General features: G+C 43.1%; 1 pseudogene; it reads left to right on the top strand.

Moving 5' to 3' along the window:
- Positions 1 to 21,711, top strand: part of LOC120620514 (dnaJ homolog subfamily C member 21-like) — a 49,651-nt pseudogene extending 27,940 nt beyond the window's left edge.
- The last annotated feature ends 402 nt before the right edge of the window (positions 21,712 to 22,113 follow it).

Below are 22,113 nucleotides of genomic sequence, written 5' to 3'. Positions count from 1 at the left end.
CAACAGGTGACCTCCCAGAGAGGCTCCAATGTGCTAACAGGAGACTTGCTATATTTTGGAGCTGGAGGTGTGCATGCAGACACAGACCTGCACACACACAGTTACTGACGGAGCCTGTGGACAGCAACATTAATCCCTCAGGGCTGTGGATCTGCCACGTGCTTGGTTGGAGGGTTGGAGTGGGCTCTGGCAGCGAGAGAGAGCCCTAAGGAAAGCAGTTGCAGGGGTGGAAGTTGGGCTGGTTAAGGGATACAAATGGAGCGCTGACAGCGACAGCCATGACGGGCTTTAGAGTCAGATTTATGTTTAAGTCTTGGCTCCACTATTTCCCAGCTGTGCCGTCTGGGGCAATTCCTTAATTTTCTCCACTGTAACAATAATAACCTCTCCCACGAACATTTACTGAGCCCTTACTATGTGCCAGGCTCTGTGCTAACCCCTTATACACAATTATTTATCTAATTCTCACAACCCAGTTGGAAATGTCTTTTAATATCCTGCTTACAGGTGAAGAAGCGGAGTCTCAGAGGGGTGAGGGTGCTGGGTCTTCTCCTTTTTCTGTCTACTCTGTGCAATTAATGCCAAACTCCACACACACAGCATCGGTTGGGTTCCCTTGTTCTCTGGCTTCTGTCTAATGAGTACCTGGAGTGAGAGGTGAGGCCTTTATTCCCTGGCTTCTGCCCTGCTGGGCTGCAGATTGTCATTGGTGTGTGTGTTCCTCTGTTGGAGGCCATAGGTCTCCAGGGTCTGTAAGAACGTTTCTCTCTGCCCCTTCAGGTTCAGGGTGGTAGCTGCTTCTGCTTGCTGTTGGTCTCTTGCTGTTTTTCATCATCCCTTAATCCTTCTCACAACTTGTAAACAGTTCCTTCATTAAATTCTCTTTAATCATCTCTTTTGAGTGTCCTGCCTGGATTCCTGCCAGGATCTGGACTAACCCAGTAACTCAACCTAAATCATTGAGCTACTGTGTGTCTCTATTACCCTCAAACCCATGCTCTTAATCACTATACTGTATTTCCCAGTAAATCACAAACACGTTTTGCCTTTGCATTGAGAAAAAGTAAATTTGCATTCAGGAAAAGCATACTATAACTATTATGCACAAGAACAGGTTATTGTATTAGAGTGTTAACTTCTTGAGATCAAAGATCATGTCCACAGAGCCCAGAAAAGATAAATGACCTTCCCAAGGTCACATGGGTGGTGAGTGGCTTTACAGAACAAATTCTAGGTCATTGGACTCACTCCATACTTCTTCCCACACTTACATTTAAGTAATTAAATGGTGTAGTCTTATCTGTCTTATTCTCTGTTGCATTTCCAGTGCTCAGCACATAGTAGGTGCTCTGTACATATTTGTCAAGTAAAAGAACGAGTAAATGAAAGTGTAGCAGTCATTGTTCACCAAATAGTTCCATGGCATCATCTCACTTACCTGCCCTCTCGAAATTAAATATGACTGACTTTGGCCAATGAAATGGAGGGAAGCATGTCTAGGCAGTGGCTATATAAGTCAGTGATGGATTTGTCACATCCTTTCCTATGGCTGTGGTGATCATTGACATCATATTGTCCTTTGGCCTGAGTCCCTTGGTAACTATTAGGAGCAGACACATATCCTCAACCCTCCCCAAAATTACTGGCTTGCATTGGAAATATGACATGTGTGAGGAATAAATTTTTGTTAAGTCAAAAGGGATTTGGGCGGTTGCTTGTTACTGTACTTTAGCCCATCCTGACTAATACACATGCCTATAACCTAATGGAATTTTTAGGGTATTATTAAAAATAGAAAAAAACCCAAATGCACTCAGTTCAACTGAAGCATCCCATAAGTGTTGGCCTCATGAAGGCCTCACTTTGGGACTCTGTACCTGGATTATGCCGTCGCTGTCATCACTTGGAAGGCACTTTTAGAGTCACCACGAAGACCTTCAGCTCATTTACTTGCAAGCTCCTGGAGCTAGCCAATCTATCCTTTGGGGAAGAATTTCATGTTTGTAAAGAGGCCATAACAAAAAGACACTTTAGTTAGGTCTCGAGAGTAAAGTAAGGTTAGGCAGACTGGAGTCATTTTGGATCAAAAACCATATAGAATTATAAAGAAAGGGGATTTATTTTGCTTGCTCCATAATCCGGCCTGAAATGAATAGAATTGGCTGTCTGTTATTAAATGTTTTCTTTTTATGTTCCAGGCATGGAGCTTGGCACACTCCTTGTAACAGTCCCAAGAGGTGGGTATTAGGGTCCTCATGTCACCTATTAGCTCGGGGAAATAAAGTTTATCCCTCGGTCCCACAGTGGCACAGCTGTTAAGTGGACAGCTGGGATTTGCTCACAGGCTTATCTAATGACAGAGTACTCACATTCGAGGAAGAGAGCCTGACTCTCTGCTACAGACCAGAAAAAAGGTCACATGAGTGCCCGGTGAGCTTTTTCTTCTAGGCTTTTGCTCCCATGCTACAGAGGCAGTGCTGCATAGTGACTAACTAGTGCTCGGCGTTTGCTCCCCTGCACGTCCCCACCTGTAAAACAGCAACAGTCATCCCGTGACCAGGGTCTTGTGGGGCCTGGATGAGCTGTCTATAAAGTGTTTAACATGGCGCTTTACATAAGCTTCACTGTTACCCTCCCAGAGACGTAACACCACAAGTAAATTCTGTGACTGAGAACACTTCCTCCATACTAGACAACTACGAGCCAGGCTGCATGTGTTCGAATCCTGTTCATGCTCTTCATTTGGCCTTGACAAGCCCCTGGACTTCTCTGTTAGATTTTCACTTCTTCAAACGAGGGGTATTGATTGGATTTGCTTCACAGTGTTGTAGCGAGGATTAAATGGGTTGATGTATATACAGCTTCTAGAGGCTTCCTGGTAGCAGCAGCATCCCAGCATGTTATTTCTTAACCCTCACAACAACTATGCAAGATAGACGATGCTACCCCATTTTACAGAAGAGGAAACTGAAGCAAGAGGGGGACCTAGGATTTGAACTCAGATCCATCTCTCCTTCCGGCCTATGCCTACTCTCTTATATTACACTACTAACCAGTTCTCTTTCCACTTGCAGTTTCTTTCAGAGCTCCAGAATACCCCAGCTGCCTGCTCTTGTGTATTATTTGGGCTCCAAATGGCAGCCCAGAGCTCCTGCTTCACTGTTCTTTCTTATTGGTATAGTAGATGATGAGATGGGTCCCCTTGCTCTTGCAATTGGGGCTGAAAAGATTGTTCTTGAGTACCGGCACTTGAATTTCTACCTGTATACCTGCTATAAATTGATCTTCCCTTTCTTTCCCTTTATCACTACTTGGAATTGCTTCTTTTGGAAAGGGTGTGTGAGAAATAAATAAATAGATGATAGATAGAAAATAAATAGATAGATGATAGATGAATAGATGATAGACAGACAGGAAATTCAACTGGCATTGGCCCAAGTTAAAGCTCCACCCACTAGCTACTTAAACTGATTACTTGTGGGCCGGGCATCTATGAGGTACTCAGAGGAAGCTCTTTGGCCTGTGCTGGTGTGGTGTTAGGGAGGGCTTTACTGTGGTGCATTGTAGGAAGCGAGGTTGGAGAGTTGAAGAGGACAGGTTAAAACAGCTCCTATCACTAAACAGACCATTTCCTGCACAGATGAAAGTAAAGAAAAAGGCTTACGCTGCAAAAGTGGGAGTTTTAGTAATGCCAGCAAACAAAACTGCCGACTTTCAGGAGAGCTCTGAGGCTGGTTCTCTTTGCAGAGTGTTTCAATAAAATGTTTGTTTAAGCAGCAGCCAGGCGGGGCCCTGGTGGGTTTATTTACTGGTCATTAGCTGCTTGAAGGAGGAGACAGGGAACAATAAACTGAGAAGCTTCAAATTAAAAGTTAGAAATTTTGCCATTGAAGAAATGGATGTGAGGAAATTTCTAAAATCCCAAGGTAAATTAAGCATAAAAAATTTAAAAAATGGATCCTTTTAATCCAAATTCTACTTATAAGCAACAACCTCCAAAGCTTGGCAGACACTGTTCCCTCTGCTTGGACTACTCTTGGTAGCCACATTTCAGTCTTCTGTGTTGCTGCTGGGTCATCTGTAACACGTGGCCTCTAAACCCTCTGAGGCAGGGAAGGGAGGCACAAAATCGCTTAATGGCCTTGACCTGGAAGTGACATGTGTTCACCCGCTCACAGTCTATTGGTCAGAACTAGTCACATGGTCTCATCCTAACTGTAGAGGAATCTGGGAAATGTAGAGAAGGACATGAATATTTGTGGAGAATTAATCTCTGCCACCCTTCAAGACTAGGCTGAGTGTCTTTCCTGTGTGTTTTTCAATTATCCAATCACAGAACTTTTCTCTCTCTCTCTTTCTTTTTTGTAACTGCCTATTTACTAGCCCACCCAACTCCCAAATCTGTAATCTTAGGAAGAGAAAGGACTAGAACCCATTCCCCATTGCATACCTCGCACCAAGCCCAATACAGCACATGATGTGGGTTCATTAAATAGCTATTGAATATATGAAAACTGAGAACTGAGACCCTTCCAAAAATCTAGCCATTAAAAAAATTATGTAAAATATTATATAAATGTTTTTATAGAAGTCTCTCTCTCAGAAGGATGAACGTTTCATCTGTAGATCAGATGGCCTTTAATCTTCCAGATGTCAATCAAGTTCTTTGATCTGAGGATGTTTAGCCAGGAGCATTTGGAATCTACCCTCCCTTAAACTTGTACACATGGTACATTTAATACTAGGCAGTATTCAAAGCTCCACGGCTTTATTCTAGGTTGCCTATTAATCACAACTTGTTTTATGGTTTCCTATAACACATACACAAATTAGGGAGAATAAGCTCATGACTTTTTTCTCCCAAACATGATCTATATTTTAAAAATATTATTATTATTTATGTAAAAAGTAATATATGTTTTTAGAGCATGTATTAGGGTGATGCTAGCTGCTATAACAAAAAAAATTCATAAATATCAGTGGTTTATTAAAAAATTTCTAGCCTATATAGCAGCCTATAGTGGGCATTCTCAGTGGGCAGGTAGCCTATGTGGTGAATTGAGCCAGTGCTGATGTGTTGTGTTCCTCCTTTTTCTAGGGCTTTGGGGTCCTCCACTTCCACTTTGGTTTTCATTCCATTAGCGAATTAGTTATATGGTTCGACCTAGACACAGGCATGCTGGGAAATGCAGTCTATAACTGGACAGCCCTCCCCCAGCAACTAATGTCTCAGGGACATGGCTAGCTGCCTCTTCAGCATCCATTAATCACAACAGAAAGCACTTTGACTTTCTTTGGTGGAATTCACTCTCTACCCTTCTCAGCCACGTGACTTAGATGAAGTTGACTCAATTTCTTGCCACAGTGGGTAGGCTCTGCTTGATGTAAGTCAATTAGCAAATCATATGCCATGGGCCCCAGTGACTGAGTTAGAGGTGGGTGAATTGTATCATTAGAGCCAATGGGAAAAGTGAATCCTCAGGTTTGTGGTGGAGTCAGGAAAAAAAATTATTTTGTATGTGAGTCTGTGGGGTCTGGGACAGCTTCTATCATTTTACTTTCATGAGAGAGCCAACCTGGAACTGTGTGTGTGTGTGTGTGTGTGTGTGTGTGTGTGTGTGTGTTTGTGTGTGTGTGTGTGCTGTGCCCACTTCTAACTGCTATACATGCGTGTGTAAAGCAGAGTGGAAAGGTGATTCAAGACCACTCTTGGAGCCAGAGGATGAAGCCAGCATTTGGAAAACAGAGCTCAGAGACAGATAGAAACAGATTCTTGGCATTCTTATGCTTGAGGCTGGATTATACCTTGCCTGCAACTCTCCCTGCATCTTAAACTTTCTGTTATATAAGACAATAAATTCTCATTATTGTTAAGGTGGTTTGAGTTAGGTGCTTTCTTACTTGTGATTGAAAACATATTGACCAATATGGACTATTTTGGTTTAATAAAAATATAGAAAATGTTTGACAAAGTATAAAGGTGGGCAGAGATCATTTTTCCGTGTTTCTGCAGGAGATATTTTATTCATTTTTACATAGTTGAGGTAATGCTGCATATTTAATTTAACCCTCCATCTCCTCCCCTCTTAGCATGATGCTGTAAGCATCTCTCCACGTCATTAAAAACTTACTGTAAGAATTATTTAAAATGATTTGCTTTACATTCTAGTTTGTTACATTTGGATAATTTGGGGCATTTAGGTTAGAGTTTTTGTTTCCTTGATACTTCTCTTTAGGATACCTTCCTAGAGGTCAAGTTACTTGATCAAACATAGGAGCATTGTAAAAAACTGGCTGACGATTGCTCACTTGCTTTCCGGAAAAGACAGACCAACGACACTCTCCCTAGCCATGGACTAGCATCATGGCCTGCATTGGCCTCACTGTAGCATGTAAACATCTAAAACATCTTTATTAACATAGCAAGCCAAATGTGGGCCTTCATTTTATTTATTTTATTTTTTTATTATTTTTTAAAATTTATTTATTTATTTATTTTTTGGTGACATTGGTTGGGCCTTTGTTTTAATTTGCTTAATTGCCAAAGACTTTGAAGGTTTTTGTTTGTTTGTTTGTTTTTGTTTTTTTTAACACATGTATCTCATGACCTAGGGTTTAATATACTGCTGAGTCTGTTACATTTGACCACCTTTAACAGTCAGCTGCTAGACCCGGTTCTAAGTGACACAGGCCAGGTTTTCTCAATCTTGGCATGTATGATGTTGAACTAGTGATATACATACATACAGCTAGATAGCCAGAGACCTCTATCTTTACCTACACTGTATATATTTTTAGGTGCCCATATATTATAATGTTTTGACATCTTAAAAAAAACCAAACAAACCTTTCTTTCTGTCTCTCCTGGGCTGGCCAATTCTTAGAGACGGTAAACAGCCCAGCATGCCTCCAACATGCAAACTAACCAGTCCAAGCCATACCTTCTCTCTCTGGCCCTCACATCCCAGGGGATGATATTCCTCTGCCCTAGTCTTCCCAGGGCCAGGTACCACCCTGAGAGCCGAAGACCGCAGAAATGATTCAAATGAGCCAATCATAGACTGTTTACGCTGCTTTGCCTTGTTTTTCCTGCAGAAACCACAATAACCAGCATGGCCTTGCTGCTGTCTTCTGCCTCCTGACATCGTCATCCAGCGACCACCCTGACGTTTTCCCCTGTGACCTTGTGTCACCTACGACGACCCCCTCTCTAGAACCTGTGAGTAAAATAAACATTGTTCTTTTACAAACATTTCCTGTTTCTCCCATGGCTGCACCTGACGGGCCATGCTGTGAACACACAGTTCAAATAGTTTTAGGAACTCACTGTGTATCTCTCGTGCTGGCCGAGTTTCTGTGACAACCTTGCCTAATATAACAGGTTTGGAATCTATTTCAGAGACAGGCCACTGTTTTTACTGGTTTGGCTGATGGTCTGAATGAAGGGATGCAAGAAACCGGTTGATCAAAGAGTGCAGATATGTCCCGCCTACACGATTAGCTCTCACGCATGCCTTTTGAACTTGAAAGAGCAAAGATTTGGCCAGAGTCAGTGCTCAGGCCACTCACCTTGCATCCTTCTAAATGATTTCATCATACCTTTGACATTTTCCTTCAGGATGGAGTTCACCTCTTCAGACCCTATTTACCGATCGTTCCTTGCAGGGTGGGTACGGTTTCCTGGCCATGCTTCATAACTGGCATTTTAAGTGCAAACCTGTGAGAACTGTGGGCAGAACTCCATGAAGTACAAGTGAGCATTTTTAGTGCCGCTGGCTCCAGCCTCTAAATATCTCTAAAGGAGGCTTCTCATTCCTTTTCCTTGTGGTCCATCATCTTTCTCTCCTGTGCTTAAAGGGTTAGGGATGGTAGTGGATGGGCTTTGAGCTGTATTCTTCTGGAGGGCCCCAGATTAGGGGAGACCTGATGGCTCTAAATCAGAATTTCCATATGGATGACAGGATCACAGGTGATATTTGAAGCCTTTTCAAAGGAGTCTGGCAGCTGCAGCATTGATCTCGGTGGAGAGGACCATTCCTTATGGGGGATTCATGGAGAGATTGCTCAGCTAACCACACATCCTCCCAGAAATTTCTAGATACAATTGAAAATCCCTGCTCTGTGTGGGCAAAGAGGCATCCCAGGAGTGGAAAACTGGAGCAAATGCCTCTGCTGGGGCCTGGGAGGGGGTCTGCAGTTTCAAATTCTTTTGAACTGGAGAGTGACTGGAGGCTGCAGGCACATGAAGTTTTAAAAAAGAAGCCAGGCTCATTTATAGTCAGTTGGCTCTTGACCCTTTTTCTCTTTTATCAGAGCCTAAGCAAAGAAGGGCGTGGTTTCACTGTGGCTCCTGGCCTGTTCAAGGCTTTCCTTGAAAGTCACGAAAACCAGGGAAGAGCTCTCCCCCATTGTTGAAGCCATCTATGCTCATTAGAACAAAATTCACACAGTACCCATATATATACAGAGGAAAGAGAAAAACCATCCATCCAAACTCCTACTACCCAGAAATAATCACTGTTAACGTTTTGATAAATCTATATATTTCTAAATATACATGCACATTCTCTCTCTGTCTCTCTCTGTCTCTCTCTCTCGCTGTCTTTCTCTCTCTCTCTGTCTCTCTCTCTGTGTTTCTCTCTCTGTCTTTCTCTCTCTGTCTCACACACACACATGCTCTCTCTCACACACACACTCATACACCCACACACACTTCTATGCAAATGAGATCACATCCTGCTTGCTCTCTTATTCTGTAACCTGCTTTTTCACTCAGCATTAAGCCATGGTCCTCTTTCTAGGTCAACACATTTGGAAATATCTCATCAGTTTTAATGGCTACTTAAAATTCCACCGTGTGGCTAAAATGTACAATATTTAACCAGCTCCCTCTTGGTGGACATTTAGGTTGATTTCGATGTTTATTGTGGAGAATGTTGCTCTGAAAATCCCTGTGGTTCCATCTTGATCCACATATATAACTTATTGCTTATTTAAACATCTCTCTCTCTCTCTTTTTAAAGTACTGTACATAATAGTCTTTTGGGAAGGGGATTGGGATGAGACAATAATGTGGAATTTTCTGAGACTTCTGAATCCCCTGGGAGAGTTCTCAGCATGGAAATGAAAACGAGCAGTCAGACCTTACTCAGTGCTGCCCAGACTTCCCTAATTATATGGATCATGAGGGGCACATGCTAAAAGTCCCCGTTCCTGGGCAATCTGTGACCTGTTACATTAGTCTCCTTGGGGGCTAAGTGGGCACCCAGGGACAGAGAGAAGCAGGAGGACCCTGTGGAAATTCACGAAAATCACCAACTGTATAACTAAGGTTTGGACCCAGTTTAAATACCTGGGAGAGGCACAGGGAGCCAGAACATTACAGTATGGTGAAGTAAGTGTTAAGTACAAGAACAAGATGTATTGGAAGCATCAACAAAGCTCACCAGCTTCTGGAGGTGTGGGAAGGCTTCCTGGAGGAAATCAACTCCAAGTAAATGTTCTCAGCTGTTTTGGAAATGGCCAGGAGTTAGAAACCTGGGGAGAGGGGCTCAGGGAGAGCATCTTGGGAAGAGGGAAAAGCTGTTATAGAGGCTAGGAGGGGAGAAAGTCATGGTCCTTGCCCTCAGTGAGCCCCAAATCTAGACAAACAAAAAACAGGTAAGTTTAAAACACAGGGTTTCATGTGATGACAGTGGAAACCGTGACCCAGACTGGGGAAGTGCTCAGGCTCTGATAAAACTTCTTGAGACCTCAAAGACTCTTGAAGGGCATTCCTTCCCTCTTGCACTTGGGGACCAAAAGGACTTTTCCTGTAACTCAGAAAACAATACACTGGTGTTTGCTTTGGTGCCCAATATCATTGTCCTTAAGGGTCTTTATTTTCATGTGGCCAAGATAGGAAGTAAAGTAATTTACAAGATGGGAGCCAGACTTGAGCATGTAAACAAAGTCGGGATTGCTTTGCGATGCTGCGTCGCTGTCAATAGAACTGAAATTATGGGAAGAAAACTGGGAGGAAAAGTCATTTTTAAAAACTGCAATGCCCTTCAGAGTTGATTTGACGTGAGCTATATCACCTAAAGTTTCTGAGACTTCAAAAATTCCCTACTCTCCCGTGATGGTTCCTGGAATTTCTATCTCTAGCTTTACTTGTGGTGAAGATCTGAATGTGAATAATTGTTTATATATATTGCAGTATGGTCTAGGTCAGGATTCTCTGAGTATGGTCCATGAACTATGCATTTTAGAACTCTCTGGAAGCTTCTAGAAGGCTTGCAAGCAGCACTGACGTGATGGGGGCAGCCATACACCAGCCAGATAGTACGGCTGGATACAGATGAAATAGCTAAACAATTCTGTTAAGGAAGCCAGCATCTGCTACAGTCTTACTCAACTGCCCCCTTTCCCTCCATTGTTACGTACTGTTGATTCTGCCCCAACAAAACTTTCACGTTAGCATCCCCCTCCCGACAGATCTTTTCCCTGCCACTGGCTTATGAGTTCAGACTTTATCATCTCATAGGGATGTTGTCATAGTCCTTAACTAGTCCCCCAGCGTTCTGTTTCTAAATCCTCTGCGCTCTTTGGCTGGCCATTGGAATTCTCTAATTGTCTCTTTTAGAGCCTCTCTTAGCTCTAGTGTCATAAAGAATATCCTTTGGCTTTGACTAAATCTTAATGTCTCTCTTTTTTTATTCTGGCTCCCATTCCCCCCTCCACCCCTTTTTTAAATCATGTATACCTTCATGAGACAAGAGCTTTTTAAGACCAAACTCCACTAGTAGATTTTAGGGGCAATTAGGTAAGCAATAATGGATGGGAACACACTGGTAAATTTTAATTATTTTTTATAGCTCAATATTAACTCATATTAATATGAATCCAGGCACTAATTTCCATTTGTGGTTTATTTTCCAGCACCTTCTCTGTGTAGAGCACCAGGATAATTTCTGTAGAGAGATAAGTTAGGTAGTTCTGATTCAAAGGGGCTTGATGATAACTTTTCCTGGGACTTAATATTGTGTTCTGAATTGATAGCAACACATCATGGATTTCTCTAGTTCTTGAAAATGTCTGACTAGGATGCCTGAAACCACCTCATTTTTGCCTTTTTTCCTAGTGATTCTTGGGTTCCTGCTCTATGATTGCTATAGTTAAGCAAGAAAGGCATTCAAGAAACTCTTTCTGAAGAGTCAAAAAGGCAACTGAGTTTTCAGTGTGGTCGACTGGTCCTCTATTTCATTTGTAACAGTTTTCTTTGAGTTTGTTTTAGAGCAACAAGATAAACTTGATTTTTAGTTCTAATAAGGCAAACTTTAAATTATGTTTTATTAAGATTTAGAGTGTTTGGTATTTGATAGAGCGATAAAAAAAAATCAAAGGGTCGGGATTCTGGCCCTGCTTTTTGTATGTTCTGTGGCCTTGGGCCATGTATTGAATCTTAAAGGACTCAAGGTTCTGACCTGTAAAAATAGGAGAATGGTCCTAGGTGACGGACAGCAGATAGATTTTAACCTGAGCCCACTGATGGTGCCTGGAGTTCTATGTTGAAAAGAATTTGGAGGCTGAACACCATGATTAATTAGTGATGTCTGTCATGGCTGTAGGATGGGATGAAGGAGTAAAAATGCAGTTCTATGCACTTTTCATTCTTTCTATATGACCTTTAAGCTGCTCTTCCAGTCTATAAAAATTTATGGTTCTAAGTCTTACGAAATAATGAAACGCTCAAGTGCCCTGTTACGTGATCTCCAATGCGTTGTTTACTAATTTAAACTTGAAACAAACTTCGATCCACATTCAGCTATCACAGTTTGGAGCAATGAACTGTAGATGATCTTTGGCATTTGGGGGTTCATTCTCTATCTTTCTGTGCTATACAAGCATCTTTTGATATTTGACCAGTTGGTGTCAAAGATGCTGGCCTCACGCTTCTTTCTTCATTTTAGTTATTTAGAAGTAATTATTCTCAACATGACAATCACAGGGATGTTTCTTCCAAGTCTTCGTGAGCTTGTAGGTACCTGGAAATGTGCGAAGAGCAAAAGGGACCTTAAGGTGACAAAGTGAAGTGAAATATGAATGGCCAAACCATGAAGCTATAAATGACGCATAGAGTTACAGTAAAGCTCCACTTGCGAGCAGAGGGTGTGGATGCAAATGTCCTCAGAGATCACGCACCCCCTCAAGACCTTGACACCCTAAGAGGTGAAGTAATCCTTCTAAGACCCCGTAGCTAATAATCAGTGACAGAGCTGGGGTTCCTGACTGCCAGAAGAGAAAGCTCTTTCTCCTACACCTTCCAGTTTTGTCCAAAACATTTAATAACTGGGAAGATCTTTATCACAAACGTGGGGAGCAAATATGGCTATATTGTTTTATTTTTTAACTTAAAATCATAATGGGGAAGAGCCCCAACATGAGAGATTATCAGGAAGTTCAATACCTATTTTAGGGGCTTCACCCTCACCCTCCATGACCTGGCCAAGAACATTGGAGGCATAAATAGTCTAAGGGAGAGGTATTCAGCAGGGAGAGCCTGAAGCCACAACAATCTGCTACTGCCATTACTGCTCACTGCCACACGGTGTCACTGTGGAACACTGGGCTGCAGTTCGATGGACAAAGCTGGTCCATGGCTAATTAAGGGCTCCCTGTGGTCCACATGGATTACCTTCCTTAGATGATATGTTGGTACCAAATCTGGCCGAGGACATGACAACTTAATATTCAATACCTCTGATCTCAAACACAGTGCACTGGTAATGGGTGGCACGGGTGATCTGGGCACCTGTCCCTTACACACTCATGACCCTCATTTTTTTCCCTGGGGACCCATACACCAATGATGGAGCAGCATTTCCTTTTAAAAGTCTCAAAATCAAAGGACACAAATACCCTTCTTTCTCCAACAATAGATGCTGATTACAACTAGACCAGTGTGTTCTCAACAGGGGGTGATTTGCCCTGGACCCCAGGGGACATTTGGCCAGATGCTCAGGCCAGACACTGAAGGTGACTTGCTTGAATCCATCCACTTTGGGTGCCTCCCTCCTGTAGAATCACACCCAGGACCTAGGGTGGGGGTGATGACCTCAAATATCCACCGGGGCCAGGCAGGGCTGCAAGGCAGGAAGCGGGGGTGGGGTGGGGTAGCAGGGGAGTGGCACAGAGAACTGCAGAGTGCCTGCCCCATCCATCTGGGCGGACCATCTAATTGTTTTCAAGGGAAGCCACACATTATATTCCATTTGAAACAGTCCCCTTTAAAAATATTGACAACTAGTTAAAACTTTTTAGACACTGCGTGTAGGGGAGAAAAAAGGGATAAAAAAGAAAATGTGGGGGTTCCCTAGGACCTTGTCCATTTGCTGCAACACGGTAAGAACTCTCATCTCTGTTGGAAAGCCCATGGCAGCTGTCTTTTCAGTGTCCACCTGTCCTCACTAACCACATACCATTCTGAGACAGTCAGTTGCCAGTAGGGACGAGAGAGAGATGTTAGGGCAGAGATTTTTGACCAGAATATTAACTTCATTTAACAAACCCTTATATACTGCTTGCTATATCCTAGCCATGTTCTATGCACAAATATTCGCCCTTGTAACAACCCGACAGGGAGCTGCTGGTATTGATTCCGTATTTCAGACGAGTGCACTGGGGCCAGGGAGGCTGCATAATTTGCACTCAGACAGTTAATAAGGGATGCAGCCAGGAGTCAAAGCTTGGTTCCAACAGCCTCTCAGAAGCAAAGCAGAAAAAGCAACCTTTGCTTTCTAGTTCATGCAGAGTTGTTTTTAGAATGGAAGAGCTGGGAAAAGAGAAGGCGAATTAGCCATTCTGATCTGATACTGATGGTAGTTAAAGCTTTGGGAGAGCTTGAAAAGAACCCAGCCATTTCCTTCTGCGTCTCCATCACGGAAAACACCCCAGGACCCCGTGAAAGCTCAATCCTCGCGTGCCCTGTAATGTGGCTAGATCATCACAGTGGGGCGGGAAGCGGGGAGATGGCTGCTAAACCCAAAAATCCAAGAGAAATGAGGTGAAGTATTAGTCTCCCTATAAAAGATAATTAGACCCAAAGAGATGATTTTAAAGGCTGCCTTAAAAAAAAAAAATAAAGTAAAAAGGCAGCCACAGATGAATGCATTTCCAGTCACCAAAAGCGTTCTTCGTAACGTGAGCATCAGAGCGGAGGAGGAGCAAGGGATGAAAGAAGCGTGCATATGCTTCGTCCAGAAAGCTCCAAGCTTGGGAGCTCTGGGTGGCAAAGAGGAAGCAGCCACTTCTTTCGGCTCTCCTTGACACAGGTGGCGTGGTCAGACTTGCTGAACCTTTCCCAGCAGGTTTGGCCATGGCTCTCAACCCTGCCAGTGGGCATCACTGTAACAGACCGAGGAGGAAACCATGCCAGGTTTTCTAAGTGCAAATGAAGTTTCTGCCAGGTGGATGGGGAATCGGCGAGGGTTTCTGAACATGAGAGGCCTCTAGGTGGTTGAAGACTGGCCATAAAGTCTGAGGTCATCAGGTTTTTTCTTGTTCGTGTCTGACTTTTTGTTGGAGGAAATAAAGATGACTCCAACTGGAGGACGATTTTCAGGCATGGTGGGGAGAGGTGGGTTTCGTTCTCTCATGAGTTCGGGCTCTGGGGGTCCCGAGAGGAAACGCCTGTTGGGAAGAAATGCAAGAGGTCGGGGGGAGAGTGGGCTGACCTGGTTGTGTCTCTGACTTTATCTGCACTTGAGCTGGGATCTCAAGCAGATGCTCTGGGGTAGCTGGAGAGGGTCCAGGAAGGTCTTTGGCGAAGGAACTCTGGTCCACACACCCCAAATTTGGGCTGGAAGGAGGAATCCAGAATACGTATTTGGCTGGTCCAGGGCTGGAAAATACTTAGCATGCTTGCTGCCCCTTTCCTGTCTTGCACTCGTAGCAGACATTGCTAATCAATCACAATGGGCTGTCCTGGGAGCCTGGATGTGGCTTCACAGTCCTTTCAACACTGCATCCTAGGTGGCCACTACCTATCGAATGGACGTGGCTTGAGAGACGAACTGTATTGCGTTTTCCCGATGTCTTCCTAGGACCTCATCCACCTCCTCTTCCAGACTTCTCCACACTGGAAAGAAGCAGCATAACATGTTAGTTGGGGTTCTGGTGTCAGACTCCTGGGGTTTGAGACCCAGCTCCACCTTGACTCTGTGTGGACATTTCTGGCATTGCTCATCCACACTAAGCCTCAGCTTCCTTTCTGTGAAATGGGGGCAACACCAGCATCTACTCCATAGGAAACGTGATTACTGTGGGGTGGTGTGTGTGTGCGTGCATGTGCGTGTGTAAAGACAGTGTATCTAGTGCAGTGCCTGGCGAGATGCTCCACAAATGATATTCCTTTGTTTTCCTGCTAAGGAGTCCCACAGGTGAGTTTGGGGGGTGGGTGTGGCATTTCTTGGAAGGTAGAAGTGTGAGAGGCAGAATAGGATTGGAAAGAGATGGCCCAATCAGGGGCTAGGTCAGGCAGGGCCTTGCAGGCAGCGTAGGGACTTTCGTCTTTCTCTTAAGACTAAATGGAGCAGGAGATGGGCAGATTTGGATCCTCAAAGTTTGCCATGCTCCTTGCACTTTTGTTCAAGCCTGTCCCCTTTGCAAGAAGGCTCTTTTTTGGTTTCCTGTCTCAAACCCATCCTGCATCTAGTTAACTCCCGAAGGTCTTGCACATGGCTCTCAGCCATCACCTCTTCAGAGAAGCCTTCCCTGATCTCCCACCCCTTCCTGTTATATGTTCCCAGGGACTTATGTCCTCAGCCTCTATTCACCCCCCAAGCCCCCAAACACACACTTGTAGTTTCACATATATTTGTGTGGTTATATGACAATGGCTTTGCTCGCCTTTATCTCCCCAGAGCCTAGCATCTTTCTTGATACACGGTAGATGCCTACATGTTATTTACTGAATAAATGGAGGAACGTAGATCAGCACCGTGGTTAAGACATGTCTCCCTGGTCCCATGGCAGAGGGGACACTGGGCCACAGTGGGGACAGGGAGACCAGAGATGCTCTAAACCAAGTGACAAGTCAAGGTGGCCTTGAATGAAGATGGTGACAACACAGATGGAGAAAAGTGGCTGATTTCAAGAGCTAAGAAGGAAGCTTTGTCTTAGTAAATTATTGGCAGGCATTTTTCTTCATTCTTTTTTTTTCTGGATTTCACAATCGCCTTCTTGCTTAACAGAAATCTCCAAAGGCGAAGAAGAAGAAGAAGAAGAAGGAAAGTAAACTATAAACGATTTTGCAAACTGGAATGTGGGGGAAGGCTTGTCATCCCTATGCTAATCGGAAGTGGGCAGAGCCCATCTGGTGAGCCCCTTTTCTCTGGGTCCTCAACAAAGGTGGTCACCAGCCTTTGAAACCAGCACATTGCTCTGCCAACTCACAGCTCAAATGCCCAGTAGGAACTGTCTTATGAGCTCAGTGAATTAACTGCCAAGTGAAGAAGAACAGGCTTATTGAAGTCGTTAAAGCCGAAAGTGTGTTTGAACTGTGATGTATCCTGCCGAGCATTTTATGAATATGCAGAATCAAACAGGAACTAGTAGAAGCCAGAGGGAGCAGGCAGAAAGAGATTCTCTTTAAAATCCCAGCCAACAGAGGCACGGCTTCCAACACATTAAAACACTCGATGGACTGTTAAAGACACTTTCAAAAAGAGCTTTCTATTGAGTAATAATACCCTGGAGGACTTTTAATTTTTTTTTTCTTTGTAGAAAGTTTTCCAGGGGTGACACCAAATGTTCTAAGGCAGGCGTTGTCTCACAGGGCTGGACGGAAGTGGAGAACAGTTTTCCTGGCGGTGACCCCGATCTGGCTTTCAAAAGGCACTTTCCTCCTTTTCCAACTTATCTGTCTAATCTCCCAGAATCATTTACACTTTTCAGTTTGATGGTCTTCAATTGACAGCGTGGCCCATATGCTTGCTGCTTTTGATGGAAATGGTTCTGCTCGAATCCCTTTATTTAGTTTTAATTTCCTAATTTTAGGTTTGGCTCTGGGTTTTTTAGCCACTTGAGAAAACGAATGGCTCCCTCTCCTTCTGCATGCCTCAGTGGAATGCTCCCTCCTCCTCCCCGAAGCCCGAAGTTCCTGTGCGGGGTCACCTTGGAGATTTCTCAGTGAAAAGCTGGTGTTGAGCAGACCCTTGTTGCCTGGGAGATCTTCTGTGTGGCAGCAGATGCTATGATTTTCCTGATTTGATATTAAAGTCTTCTCTCTTCCTTCATTTCCTTGAATAACTGGATCCTTTTCACTGGACATCTTTCCTCTAAATAAAAACCACTCAAGGACGAGTAAAATAATGTACTACATCGGACAAATAATTCGTGCCATTTTCCATTGCCCAAATGCCAGCTAATTAGACCCAAGCTTGTCCTTATCATCATCTTCACAGCTGTTTCCTTTGATAGTTTGAAAAAATGGTACCGATTCTTCACCTCTCCTGAGAGCCATCTCATGTGACTTTGCAGAGGCCTCTTGCTCTGACTCTGGACAGCCATATGACTTGGTTTGGCCAACGGGATGTTAGCAAATGTGACGCCACTAGAGGCATGAAGGTGCTTCATGACTGGGCCTGTCTGCTCTTGCCTCCTGCCATCGTCATGAGAAAGACATTCCCAGGGTAGCCCATTGGTCCTGGGAGAGGATGAGAGACACGTGGAGCAGAGTTGACATTTGGCTGAGACCAGAAAAACCACCCAGCCAAGTAGACACATGAGATAAAAATAATATCTATTGTATCAAGACACTGAGTTTTGAGGCAGTTTGTTATGCAGCATTATTGTAGCAATAGATAATGGCTATATCCTGAGACTTTAACTGAATTAATGATGATTCTGAATATTCCTTTCTGTTGCAGGGGATGTAAATTAAATAGTTGGCTGTATCGGGAGAAAACATGGGTACACCAGCTGGTTTCTCTAGGCTAGATGCCTGAGAGCTTCAACCAAGAAAACTCAGAAATTTAACCCCTGGAAGCTGAGGAAGGTCTTCCTTATTTTCAGCTTTTTTTGACCCTTTATTCTCTTGGTGGAAGAAGGCTTGACTGAGTGGTGATGAATATCTCTGAGAGTCAGCACACAGCCTGCCCGTTGCTTACTTGGCAACTAAATCAAACAAGGTGATTCCAGTTTGCGAAAGCTGATGGCTCTTTGGAGGCTGTGCTCAGGAAGGACACTCACTCACTGGTGTGTGAGGTTTACTCCCCAGTCAAGCCTTGTGATATCAAAGTTGCTTTTAATAGTTTATCTTTTTAGGCACACCCATTTTTCTGCAGTGGGAATATTATCTACGTGTCCATGAAAAATTCATTTCCTGATACTTAATTCATAATTGATTTTAAATGGTCCTGAAAAGAACTTTCATTTTATTTTTTAAATTAAAAATAACTTTTTGGAGGGATTGAATTTATTTAGGTTGACCTTCCTCGCCCCTAACATAAAACACAATATGATAGTTACCACATGGGAGGGAACTGGGAGGGGCTGTGTGAAAAAGGTAAAGAGATTAAGAAGTACAAATTGGTAGTTACAAAATGGTCACAGGGATGTAAAGTACAGCATGGGGAATAGAGTTAATAATACTGTAATAACTGTAGATAGTACCAGGTGGGTACTAGCCAAATTGGGGGCATCGCTTTATAAATTATATAAATGCTTAACCACTATGCTGTACACCTAAAACTAATATAAAATAAGATTGAATGTCAACTGTAATAATAATAATATAAAAAAAATATGAAAGAATGGTTGATTTCAACTGGGAGTTAGAGAGTATTGCTCATTTTCTGTCCAGAATCCGTATATACATTTTCTGATAAGTGTATCCTGATTTTTCTCTGAGTTCCTATCCCTCCCCCACTTTTAGTCCATTGTGCTTCTGGCACAGTTGACTCTATCACTGTTCCCTCCAGAGGTGGCCATGTGACCAGGCCTGGCCAATCAGATTCTCATATCCTTCAAACCACTAGGGTATTGTCACATGACCCAAGCGAAGCCAATCATGCCCTATGTTCTAATTCTGGGACTTTGGCTTGAATGGTCCGAGAAGAGGCACTGTTTTCCTTTCCTGTTGAACTTGGAGCTCCGAGAATATAAGCCTAGTTTTTCTAGAAGCCGTCTTGTCACTGGGGGAGACTACCTGTCTGCAAATGGAGCCAGCACAGAGGAATGCAGACATTAGAGAAAGAGAGAGACGTGGCCCTGATGACATTGTTTGAGCTCTGGAACCAGTGATAACCAAAGCCAAACTACCCCTGTGACTTATATTTTCATGAGCTAATTTCTCGTTTTGTTTGCACTTTTGAATTGGGATTTCTTTCACCAATAGCCAAAAGGCCTTCATTAACAAATGGTGTTCGGAGAGCACACCTCCTTTTTGAAAATGAAATAAGAATCTTCTTGGAGATTGAAGAAAGATGGAGCAGGGAATCAAAGCCTCTTTTTAATAGAGAGAAACAGATATTCCGTATAGGTGGAGGGGGAAAAGCAGGAGCTTGCAGGTATTTTGAGAGTGTGTCTGAGTGTTGATGTTGAAAGGGTCGTTTTTCTTGACAAAAGGGACTCTTTTCGGATGAGAATTCTGCCATTGCCCATGCCTCCCTTTTTAGTTTTAACAGCCACAAAATTCTCTTGTTGTGCACTTTGTGGCCAGCACATTTTAGTTCTCTCCAGCTTGGTTTGATGAGCATATATCAAAGGCCCATTTCATGCCAGACCCTGTCAGAGACACTGAGAATACATAGGCATTTCCGTGGAGGAAAACATACTTAATATACAGTTGACCCTTGAAAGATATGGGTTTGAACTGCACATGTCCGCTTATATGTGGATTTTTTCCAATAACTACTGTAAATGTATTTTCCTTACGCTTCTCTTAATAACATTTTCTTTTATCTAGCTTACTTTATTGTAAGAATACAGTATATCATACATATAACATACAAAATATGTGTTCATACACTTTATGTTATCGGTAAGTCTTGAGGTCATCAAGAGGCTATTAGTAAAGTTTTTGGAGAGTCAAAAGTTAAATGCAGATTTTTGACTTCACGGGGGTTTGGCACCCTTAACCCCTGCATCGTCATTCAAGGGTCAACTGTATAATTAAAACACCAGATATTAAGTGGCATGACACCAGCAAGGAGGAGCTCAAGAAGGCCTATCGAAAGCTGGCCCTGAAATGGGACCCGGATAAATATCTGGATAATGCTGAAGAGCAGCCGAATGATTTAAATGAATCCAAACAGCATTCGTTTCCTTAAGTGACCTTAAGGAAAGAGCATGGTCTGATGATCACAGAGGGCGCTCTGCTCAAAGGTGGGCTTGAAGAATATCAAGATGGCAGTTCAGATTTGCTTCACTGTTTCACCATTACCAGTTCCTCTGGTTATGGAGGTCATGAAAAGGCTTTCAGATGATATATCGTGATGTTTTTGAAATGATTGCGAAGGAAGAACTAGAACCTGTGTTAGAAGAGAACATTGAGGACTTCCCAATTTTTGCAGACTCTTGGGTGACTACGACACAGAAGTCTATCCTTTCTACCTTACTGGCAGAGCTTCTGCACTCAAAAGAGCTTTGCTTGGGAAGAAGAATATGATACAAGACAAGCTTCCAACCGCTGGGAGAAACGAGCCATGGAGAAAGAAAAAGACTCACGACAGAGCAAGGAAAGAGAAGAATGAGTTTGCTCTTCAGCTGTTAGCTTTTATTCAAAAAAAGAGATAAAAGAGGGTAGGCAGGATGAGAGAGGGCGAGGAAAAGCAAAGAGATGAGGCAGCAACAGAAAGGGAAGCAGGCAAAATGAGGGGAGCAGTACAAAGCATAGAGTTGGATGGCAGTGGCTGATCTGTAGAAGGAGCTCGGGGAGATGGAGGCGTGGTGTGAGAAGGAGTTTGGAGAGGGAGCAAATGAAGATGAAATAGGGGAACATGAGCTCGGAGATGGGCAGGACGTTAAAGAGAGTGCTGACACCAAGGATGCAGAGGTTTCTGATGGCCCGTACTATCCATGTGATGAATTCAAGACGGAAAAGGCCATGAGGAATCATGAAAAATCAAAGAAGAATCGAGAGGTGATTGCCTTGTTAAAACGGCAGTTGGAAGGGGAGGAAGAAAAATTTTCAGGATCTCAGGTGGATAAAAATGCGTCGAATGCCATTTCCGAGGAAGAAATTGAGGATGCACCAAAATAAAAGATTTCTAAAAAACAGAAGAAAAAGAAACAGAAACCAGCACACAGTCATGATAATTTCAATAGAAGTGGAGCTGGAGAAGGAGTGAAGGTTGATCCAGAAGATACCAACTTAAATCAAGACAGAGCCCAAGAATTGGAAGATAGTCCCCAAGAAAATGTCAGTGTCACAAAGACTGTTGAACTGCGTGATGACCCAAAAAGTGAAGCTGAAAGTATTCCTAAACCCAAAGGAAGAAAAACCAAAGATACAATCTGTCAAAGTATCTGCTGAACCACAGACAATGAATGATCTTTTCAGCTGTGTCACCTGCCATAGTGGGTTTCCATCCCGGAATACACTTTGACTGTCTAAAGGCCACAGGTCATGCAAGAGCACCTTCATCATCTTTCAATTGTGTGACAAGTCATCGAAGCAAGGAAGAGAAATGTAAAAACAGACATTCTGTTAATGGCTTTTCTTTCTGATTGTCTCTAGATTTTGAAACCAAAAACTGAACTGAAATCATCTAAAGAGTTAAAGTTTCAGAGATCTGCAATTTATTGCATTGTGGAAGATGATTTTTTTATATTGTAAAAACATTTTTTTGTTTAATATATATTTTAAAACATTTCATTAGTGATTGAATTCTACATTTGCCATCTGAATTGACTTGAATATCTCAAAACAGGTAAGTATTGTAAAGTATGTGTTCTGAAGCCTTAACACTCAATATGACTGTATCCTGAGATAGAATCTCAAGGAGGTAGTTAGGATTGAATGATATCCTAAGGGAGGGGCCCGAATCCAAGAGGACAGGTGTCTTCATAAGAGGAGGAAGAGTCACGGAAGATCTCTCACTATGCACGCACAGAGGGAAGGCCACGTGA

Source organism: Pteropus medius, unplaced genomic scaffold (genome assembly GCF_902729225.1).
Source record: "Pteropus medius unplaced genomic scaffold, Ma_sr-lr_union100, whole genome shotgun sequence".
NCBI lineage: Eukaryota > Metazoa > Chordata > Mammalia > Chiroptera > Pteropodidae > Pteropus > Pteropus medius.
Note: the sequence above shows the minus strand (reverse complement) of the source record. Positions and strands in the feature narration are given on the sequence as shown.